Here is a 10,933-nt window from a genome sequence, read left to right on the forward strand (position 1 = left end):
TGAAATTTGATCTTGCCTTTTTTTGCCTTTTTTGCCGTTAATGCCTTTTTTTGCTTTAATATGTACAGTAGTGGCAAAAAAAACAGGACCGACCCTTGTAGCTGATTTCAGAGCCTTGTTCATTCCAGAGCACGATAGACTGGTAACTAAGACTTTCGTGGTTCGAATTCTGCCTGGGAAGGAAACTTTTCTTTATTCCTTATTCAAATTTATTCCCAATACTTTTCGATTCCAGCGATATTTTACTACTTAATTAAATTATTATTCCCAGAACATGAATTTTACCAGCAATCGAAAAGTATTGGGAATAAATTTGAATAAGGAACAAAAAAAAAGTTTCCTTCCCAGGCAGGATTCAAACCATGAAGTCTTAGGCTGGTATTCATAGTCGACACTTTATATCACCACTTTGCAAAGTGACACATTTGACGAAAGTGGCTCTTTCATATTAGTGGTATTCATAGACGATTGAAGAAGTGCACTTCACAAAGTGTCACTTTACGCCAGCAAAGTGTAGAGTTACAATTTGGTTGGTAATAGTAGTCCCACAATGCCTTTCAAAACAAGTGAACAAACAATAACAAATTAATGACCTATAACCTACAAATTACAATGCTTGTGATTTGATTGCGCGAGGAAGAAAATATATATTTAAAGTTGTTTTATTTCAGTTTCTAGTTTTTGTTGCCGATAGTTTAGATTATTTCAGTCAGTTCAGATATTATATAACATTTTATTAAATAGTGATACTGCTGGTGAAATTAGGTTAGGTTTTGTACAGTACATAACTGATCCATTAATTTATATAGTTAGATTAGGTTCTGTACATATCTTTTTCATTGATTTATGTCGCTAAGTTAGATTTTGTATGTATCCGTTCCACTGATTTATACAGTTCGGTTAGATTTTGTAGCCTACATATCTTCTATTAGTTTATATAGTTAGGTTAAGTTGGACTGTGTAGGTTAAGTTTTGTATATATATATATATATATATATATATATATATATATATTAAATTTATATCGTTAGGTTAGGTTTTATACGTATCTGCTTCATTGATATATCGTGTTATTTCCGTTATTTTCATTTTTGTCTTTTTCGTGAATAGCGAATAGAAGTAAAAGAAAAAGATAAACACATTACTACTGCTATTATTATTATTATTATTATTATTATTATTATTATTATTATTATTACTACTACTACTACTACTACTACTACTATTTTCTCTCTCTCGTTTCCATTATTGCCTGCTCTTTAGGAATATTTTGAATGCCAAATATTTTTATAATGCAAAACAAAATAGGCCTAATAGTATAAGATCTCTTTTCATGGTGAGGTTATGACTGCACATGAACTAGAGACATTAGATGTATTGCTTACCGGCGTGAAAATATATATTACCGGGGTATCAAAACAGTAATGATTATATCAACATCAAGATAAATCTTATCTCAAAATACAGGTAGTCAACAAAAATCAAAATCATTTTAAACCCAATATAATTATGGAATCTGCTTAGAAGGCAGGCACGTGAGGTCTCTCAATGCTAATTTAAAATAATTATGCCTACATTAGATTGAAGTTAGTTTAATATTATTTAAGTTAAAAAATTCGTTTCAGTAATAAAAATAGGTTATATAGGCATATCTACCTACATATCACTTCATCGAATTGAGGTTATAGCCTAAATATACGAATGTTACTACAGAAATACCTGAACTATAATATTATAGGATATTAATGTATGGTACATATCTGTAGCATAGAATTTTAATGTAGTCAATAACTGTATTATTGGAGGCACTGGCAAACGTCTATTATTCGTTTTTGTCAACCAGTCATCGAAAATATAAGCAGTCTCAATAAGTTTCTTTATCAAATCGGAACAGTTTTTTTAATTCTATATCATTATAAAATTCCACGGGATTGTCTTTAGGCCTATCTCTAATTTGTACATTGTCCACCAATTGTGCCAGCTCTTCCGCACGTTCTAATAATTCGACAACTTCCAAGACGTCCGCCATTTTTATACTAAGTGCCACTTTCGGCTTAAAGTGTGGTCGGAAACTACACTTTCATTCAAAGTGTTCCTTTGCACCAAAGTGTCGACTGTGCAACGGAAAAGTGACACTTTGCGTCTTCCAAAGGACACTTTAATCGAAAGTGTCGACTATGAATACCAGCCTTAGTTACCAGTCTATCGTGCTCTGGAGTGAACAAGGCTCTGAAATCAGCTACAAGGGTCGGTTCGGTTTCTTTTGCCACTACTGTATTTTTTTCCCCTTTTTTTTTCTTTTATATGTACTGTTTTGCATTTTTCTTTATATAACTACTCACTCAACAATACTGCATTTATTTCTGCGTTCAAAACTAAAGAAATTGCACTCCTTATAGTAGTCATAGATCCAATGCAACATTGTTGTTTTGCTTACTCCAGAATCGATCTTCTGACTTCAGCACTGTGTTGAGAACACGAAGTACGCAGTAAGTCTAGGATTGTCTTTGTGAGGGTACTGTTGTATGCTGAAAAATGCCAAAATTGAAAACATCGAAAGCTTCTTTATATCGTCAGTGAGTAGCAGAATTTCCTGCCATCACTACTAATAGGACGATTATTATGTAGCCAGGAGGCACTGTTTAAGTGTGCTCTAGTCACATCAGTATACGTTGAGAGGTCTTTTTTTCAGCATATAAACTGATTTTGTTCAATAAACGTGACAGATGTTTGTGTGTTAATCATGAAAAGTTGCTTGTTGTTCATTGTAACTCAAATCATGGACGTGAAGTTGTGGATTCATATGTACAAATGAAACAAGTCCATAGAACAGAGAAACTACTTTTCCAATGTACTTTTAAAAGTTACTTATAGTCTTATGGGGTGCTATTCATAGACATTTCGCAGCACGCGCTACGAGCGTACTAATCTAGCCCCGGCTATCCTCTGGTTACTAGTACAGAATTCAAATCATATCCTATCGCTAACACTGGTTTATGAATACGAAAAACGCTGATAATCCACCGAAAACCCGCGCTAAAAATGCCTATGAATACGGCCCATGGAGTTTACTTTATGAATTATGAGTGATTAAATATAATTTGAATGTCTTTTAATGCTCTATTTTTGTAGTTTTTATAGCCTTTTTAGGCGCCTAAAATGCGATTTTTAGTGCCTTAACTTCCGATGTCTAGTAATTATATAGGCGGTTTATTGCCGAGTGTGTATTTCCTGTTTATGTGGTTGAGATGTGTGAAGAATGGCTTCGTGTTTTAAATTGTGTTGTTTCTGGTACGTCTGCGTAGGTGGAAGATTTGGCGGAGGATTCTTCTTTCGCGGGCTTCAAATTTTGATTGGTCGTTGGTGATGCTTGTGTGGGGAAGATAGAGTGGTAAATGCATATTCTTTGTTTACTTGTATATAGGTCGGGTTATTACTGTGAGATCATCAACACGACAAGGATCACTTGCAGAGTGATTACATCTGACACTAAAACTAATAATGTCTATGCAACATATTTTTCAAATTCAATAAGTATTAAGATAACTTTTTAACAATTCCGTCTCTAATAAGTATTAAATTTCTTTAAAATAACATTAACTCACTTCTTTCACTATGATTATGAAAACTTACATAGCACGTACCTAACGCATTTATTTCAGACATAAGAATACATGGAAACTCCAATTTATGGATTTTGTTGAACAAGGTAACTCCAATTTAGCATTTTACAAATTATCGATATTCATCTATTTCAACTTCACAATGTCTGAATAGGTTAAATAGGCCTATTCATAAATATACAATTATTAACATTTTGTGAGCGAATTTTAGAGATACAATATTTACATATTTATTGTATTCACAAAATAGTCCTAATAAATCTCAGACCTCTTGTGACATTACTATAGATAAAACCTTCTTATTTACTTCCAAATTATTTTATCACATTTCAAAAGTTGGTACAATTCGGGCAAATTTATTCTCAGTAGATTTTAGGTGTGTTCTTTTCTATCAGTTATTGTTCACGCCAATAACTTAAACATTATTATTAAAAACAAGTGCGACATAATGAATTAGAACAAAAATAAGGCTAATATTGAATTTTTAACATTTAATATTAAAATATGTTAGAATTGGCCTAAAACACTATAGAATAATACAGAAAATAGTAAATAATATTTAAGCCTACAATCTACACCATGTTTATTGCATAGTTCACGTTATCCATTACACAGATCGATGAAATATTACTTCTATCAATTGTGGAAGTCTTACATATCTGCGTCTGTTCTTGTAAAACTTCTACAAAATTTCTACCCCCTTGGACCGTTACATTTATGTCATATACTTCTTTTCGAACTTAAAAATATCCATTCAATTCTCCCTCCATGATTTTCCGTCTATCAATTGTTCCTGCATAGACAGCCCTATAATGAGCGTAGTTCGTTCACCAACTTCAACAATACATACGGGCCAGTTCTGAGCATATTTTAGGAGTGTACTTTTCTACCGGTTGTTCAATACGTACATGTTAAAATTAATTTATTAAAAATAATTAAATTCGACATAATATTAAATAAATTATTGTACGTTACAAGAATTGAAAGTGTTTTAAGAATTCGTTTCGAAATTCCGGTCGAAGCGTATCTCAACTCATCTGTAAAACATCACTTCCAATTCTTTCACATAAATAACTAATTCTGCTTGGTAATATAATGAATTAATGTTACTGGTCAATCGCAATCCGATTTGAACAGAACTGAAAAAATATGGATCATAGACAAATAAGTGGAGTTACCGTTGCATCATGTGTGGGGATTCACCGATTTGAAATGCAGGACTTTGAAATAATCATTCTTTGCTTATGTTCTAGTTACTTATGACCTGGTTCTTCCTTCAAACAAATTAATTACTCTTTTTAACATGATTAATCTCTCTTCGAATTATCTGGAGGGGCGAGACCCCCTCTATTAATTTTTATTGGGGGACAGGAGGCGACATACCTGATTTAATAAGTTGAGGAGGCAGAAAGTGCCTTGCCCTTACCCAAAGTCGGCGTCTATGATCTAGAGCAGCGTTTCTCAAAGTGTGTTCCCCGGAACCCCTGGGTTCCGTAAGCAATTCTTAGGGGTTCCGCACAATTCCTTATGTGAAATTATTTACTTTTTAATCTCTAAAATATAATGTTATAAAAATATGAAAAAGAATAAGAACAAAACTATAACTGTTTATTCAGCCATTCTATTGACAATAATCAGACAACAATGGGTACCGTTTACGGAAATCTAATCATTAATGCACATTGTTGAAATAATAATAATAATAATAATAATAATAATAATAATAATAATAATAATAATAATAATAATAATAGGTGCGCTTGAAATAACTTAAGTGTCTGCAGCTAACACATTTTTCAACAATAATGCACAGGTGTAAATTGTATACGAAATTAATTTAAAGTTCTGTGAAGGATATTTCGCAGAGTTGTTTTGACGTTCCTTCAAGAAAGCACAGGAAATTTCTTTTGGAGAGGAAAGAACATTATTTTGAAGTTCAAGGTGAGTTACATGTTAATTTTGTGTCTCAACGTTTATTTAATAATATTCGAAAAAGGCCAATGTTTTAAAGAAAAATTGTGCGAGTTTTGTCATCCCTTTTTCAGAATTGTGCAAATAGAGGGCAAGACCGATTATTATTGCACTCTACGTCACCGTATTTTTAATACAGAGTGACACCGATCCTAACTCTACTTTTTTTTAATACAGAGTGACACTGAATCATGGATCGGTGGCTTAAAACAGGATCATTAAAACAATCAACATCCAAGTGTGCCACTATAACTTCAGCTATACCTAAACAAGTATGTGGGTCTGAAGAAGGCGAAATGGAAACACAAGGTTTACAAAATAGCTTCTCGTCACCTGAAAATGTGAAGGAGCCAATGTCAAAAACATAACATGAACCTGTAATTAAAAAACGTAAACATAATGAGAGTTACTTAGCCTTGGACTTCATGGATGATAAAAATTGCCCTCAGTGTGTAATATGTGGCAGAATTTTACCTGATAATTCGATGACACCTTCAAAATTATGTCGCCATTTTGAAACAAATCTTACTCAGTTTCATGACAAGAATATTGATTTCTTTGATAGAAAACGTCGTGAGTTACTAAATTCACAAAATTCTTAGCGCAGTCGTCTTATAGTACAAATGAAAAAGCAACAAAGGCATCTTTCCTTGTAAGCTACAGAGTGGCTCAGGCAGATAAGTCCCACAAAATAGCCGAAAAATTAATAAAACCCTGCGAGATTGACATGGTTAAGTGCATGCTCAATGAGAAGGAGGCTAAACAATTATCTTCCGTGCCGCTTTCAAATGACACAGTGGCTCATTGCATTCAAGATATGGCAGCTTACGTCAAGGAAGAATTAAACCGTCGGCTGAGATCATGTCAATTTGCACTAGAGAGACGAGTCAAGTGATGTAGCAGATCTGGCAGTTGTACTAGTGTTTGTCTGTTAACATTATGAAGGTGCTATTGAAGAAGATATGCTATAGTCCCGACGCTGTTATTTCCGGCGTGACTCCGCCCCTTTGCTTACGTCTTAGAAAGTGAAGGCTCTATAAAGTCTAGGTAGTTAGTATCGTTCACCATTTTTGTTCTTACGTTGCCGAGCTACCATACGAGGAATCTATTTGCCACACCGTTAAACATTATCATGTCGTAGCTCCTATGATAATAAATCAAACGCAATGTAATTCAGCAAATAATTGAGCGGCAAATAACGTCTTCGTGTGCTTTCTGCGAACGCCAACGAAAGAGCTAAAATGGCAGGCGATTATATTAAGTATTTATCGAGCCTTAAGAAATGAATCAGCGAATCACAAGACGCACACGTTTAAATGTAGCCGACCTGCAACGCGATTGGCTACCGGAAATTAGAGCGACGGGACTATAATACGTAAACCGCTGCCAGCTAATGCAACAGGATCTGAAATTTTCAGACTTGTTAGTGAATACTTTAAAGAAAATCATATACCCTGGGACAATTGTGTTCATGTCTGCACGGATGGTGCAATGGCAATGGTTGGGAAAACAGTTGAAGTATCGTGCAAAAAGTCAGTTGCAAAAAATTGCAAAATCAGTCCTTGTATTTTGCACAGTCAAGCAATTCCAGTGTCCCTCAAAAATGTTCTTAATGAAGCAGTAAAAATCGTTAATTGTATCAAGTCCAGAAAACTAAATTCAAGACTCTTCAAAATAATTTGTACGACATGGGAAGCCTTCATAAATCTCTGCTTCTCTATACAGAAGTGAGATAAGTTTCTCGTGGAAAAACTTTAAGTAGACTCTTCGAACTTAAGGCTGAGGTGATGGTTTTCTTCATTGATCACCATTTCGAGTTGGACGATCGTTTGAGTGACAATCACTGGCTCTTGAGATTTGCCTATTTAGCAGAATTTTTGTGCTAATATATTCAATGCAGAAAATAAAATCAGAGCTTTCAAGAAAAATTGCAGCTTTGGATGAGAAGTCTAGCCGGCCGTAAATTTGAGAGCTACCCTGCTTTGTAAGATTTCCATGAGGAGAACGGAGAAAGTCTCCGAGAGCTTGATGAAATCAATGAAGAATCTGTAAAGCATTTGGAGAATATGCGCCACACTGTAGAGTAGTATTTCCCAGAACAGGAAAGTGAAAACAATTCTCGAAACTTGTGAGTCAAAAATCCATTTGATATCTAAGAAAAAACCTTCTTCCCTCGCTTCTGAAGGATATGAAGCATTACTGAAAGTGACGTCTGATTCATCCCTGTAACCTCGGTTTAAGAATCTCCCTGTGGTGGATTTTTGGCACAGCCTGAGAAAAGAGTGCCCAGTTTTATCAAAGAAAGCTATCACAATTATTCTACTTCCTATTGTAAGTACTTACCTACAGTATGTGAAACTGGGTTTTCAGCGTATGCGTCTATCAAAACTAAATACCGAAACAGACTGGATGCAGAACCGGACATGATACTTTAGCTTTCCAACATTAAACCCGGTATTAAAGAAATATGCAGGCGTAAACAACAAAAACACTCGTCCCTCTGATCTATTTCAAATAGGTGGTTTTTTCTGAAAAAAAAATTAAGTACCTGAATTTTAGTGTGAATTTCAAAACAGTGTTAACAATGCAAGTGGACTTAAATTCATTTATACTTGTTATATATTTACTGACAAAAAATATGTTTAATGTTAGTAGTAAAACTAAGCCAGGATTACTAATCTTTGTAATAACAGCAAATATTATTTATAATTTTTAAATATGTATAATATGTGACATCAGTAAAAATGTGTAACGTTAGTGGTAAAAATACATTTGGTAATTTAATATATATATATATATATATATATATATATATATATAATTAAAATTCCGCTGGGTTCCACAGTTCTATTTTAGCTTTAAAAGGGTTCCGTAGAAAGAAAAGTTTGAGAAACGCTGATCTAGAGCATTGTTCCGCAACCGGTGTGCCTCTACAAGGTGAAAGGTGTGACGCGAACTTTTACTTATTATTGTAAGAAATTAATAAAATTGATTAAAATTAAATTCCCCTCTCTTCTGACACAATTAGCCGCCGAGTTAGTGACATGGCCAGTGACACCGAAGACATTATGAAGGAGAAAATGAAGAGCAGTCAAAAGTTCCCACTTCAGATCGACGACTCCACCGATATTAGCGGTCACGCACAACTTCTTTCCTACATTCGATAGGATACATTCATGGGGATGTAATTTCATTTTTTCTTTTTGAGAAAAGAGGTGCCCGAGCGAGCAACCGGTGAATTAATGTGGTCCGTAATGAATTAACATGGGAGGATTGCTTCAGTGTTTTACAGATGGAGCCGCTTCTATGAAAGGATTCGTGGCTAAGTATTATCGCCGCGCTCTCATAGTTAACATTCGGCAGGTCTTTGAGCGGCCTCGTGCATAAAGTAGCCACGTTCAATTAGTAGGCTAGCGGTGTCAAAGAGGACGGAAGCTTTGTAGTTTCAATAATTTTAATTATGTCGCGCTGTCCATTGTCGTCAAGTCTTTTGAAGGCCGCTCCAATACTTCACGCGGAGTGTATATATAAACCAGAGTTGCAAATTTTAGCAGAGTGTCTTGTTTCATGTTATATTAATATATAGCAGCAACAAACAAGACGTGACAACGTCGCATTTTCATTTTATTATCGGTGCATGCAATAAAGACCTACAAATCTTAAAAGGAATGCCGCTGCCTAATAATTAAACGAGGCTACTTTACCATTCGACAGGTCTTTGAAATTTAATTGCATTAAGGTTGACGCTCACTGGCACGAACCGACCGGAACGGAAATCTACAGCAGTCCGTCTTCCGCGGAAGCTCTGACGCTCACTGCTCGGAATATTCCGGTACAGTCGACAGGTAGTCTGTTTTAAACATGGAGTGGGATAGTAGTTCCGAAGATTATTTTATTTTACTAAGTCTTTAGCTGATGAGGAAGGAAAAAAGAAAAGAAAAAAGAAAATATGGGTCCATAACTAGAGCCCGAATTTTATGTAATGTGAAAATGAGAACTATGTAGACTACATAAATATGAAGCTAAAAAAGTATGTAGATAAATATGTAATAAATAAAAAAAAGTTGGTAATTTAAAATCTAAGCTTTATTAGATGTATTTGTTCACACTAATAAAAAATTACAGGTGCACATGTGATTGAACCTCATTGTTTGGAGGCGCAATTAATAATTGAATATTTTTACATATTTTCTACGGTTATTGATCGTCTCGTCAACGGCAACCCATACGTAGGAATCATCAAGTCCATCTCTAATCGTTTCCATTGTATCAGTGTAGCAGGAGTTCAAATATTTTTTCCGGAGTGTTGATTCATGAGAAATATTGAAGTTGCAGTATTTGCGTAGGAATGCTTGGAACTTTGGAACTCCAAGTTTATACCACTGTATATGTTTGCAGCAACCATTGCCATGCACAAATTTTTATTAAATTCACTTGTAGAAGACGAATGTTTCAGCACCACTTGTGTAAGAAGAACTTTTTCTTTTCGACGGAGCACGTTTTTTATTTCTCACATGAAGTTCAATTTTTAAATGCTATTCTAATTGTGACTTCATGGAGCACCCAATGCGTTTGTCACACACTTTGGACTGCACGATTTTACCATTTTAGTAAAGGAATCGTCAATTGAAATCCAGTCTTTTAACTTGGATGCGAATGGCAGTAGGCTTGCTATTATATTACCTGATGTCAAAATAAGTTTCTTAAAAAAAAAACATAAAAAACTATTGTTTTCTTTTAGAGCAACTGATTCATTCTTTCCTTCACTACTACCATTCGCATTGGTATTTGTACCTACTTTACCGTTACTTCTCAAGGGATACAAACTATTAGCATTGCAAAGAGATGTCCATTTTTTGACAGAATACGTTATTATTTTCAATTATCAAATTATATTTATGCACTAGAGACGAAGGGATAAGCTTTATAAACAATTTTAAAAATAACTTAATCATTACGTAGAGAGAAAATTAGTGAAAAAATGTATATATTCTTTCAAAATATGCAATATCCTTCAAAATATTTTAAAATATATAATATATGCCGAAATATTTATTATGCACCAAAATATGTAAAAACATTTAAAACTTCGAAATAATGATCCCTTTCGTTAATCTTCGATGCTACTTACCCATTAGAATTCTACGAAATGTTTATTTGGCCATTATTCAGTCTACCATTCAATATGGTATAATTGTTTGGGGTGGAAGTACAAACATTAATCTTAGTTCGTTAAATTTACTACAAAAACGAATAATTAAAATTTGTTTGAAGAAACGTTTCGATTATCCAACTAAATTAATTTATTCTGAATTTAATGTATTTAATATTGAACAAAT

The sequence above is a fragment of the Periplaneta americana genome, chromosome 1 (genome assembly GCF_040183065.1).
Source record: "Periplaneta americana isolate PAMFEO1 chromosome 1, P.americana_PAMFEO1_priV1, whole genome shotgun sequence".
Taxonomy (NCBI): domain Eukaryota; kingdom Metazoa; phylum Arthropoda; class Insecta; order Blattodea; family Blattidae; genus Periplaneta; species Periplaneta americana.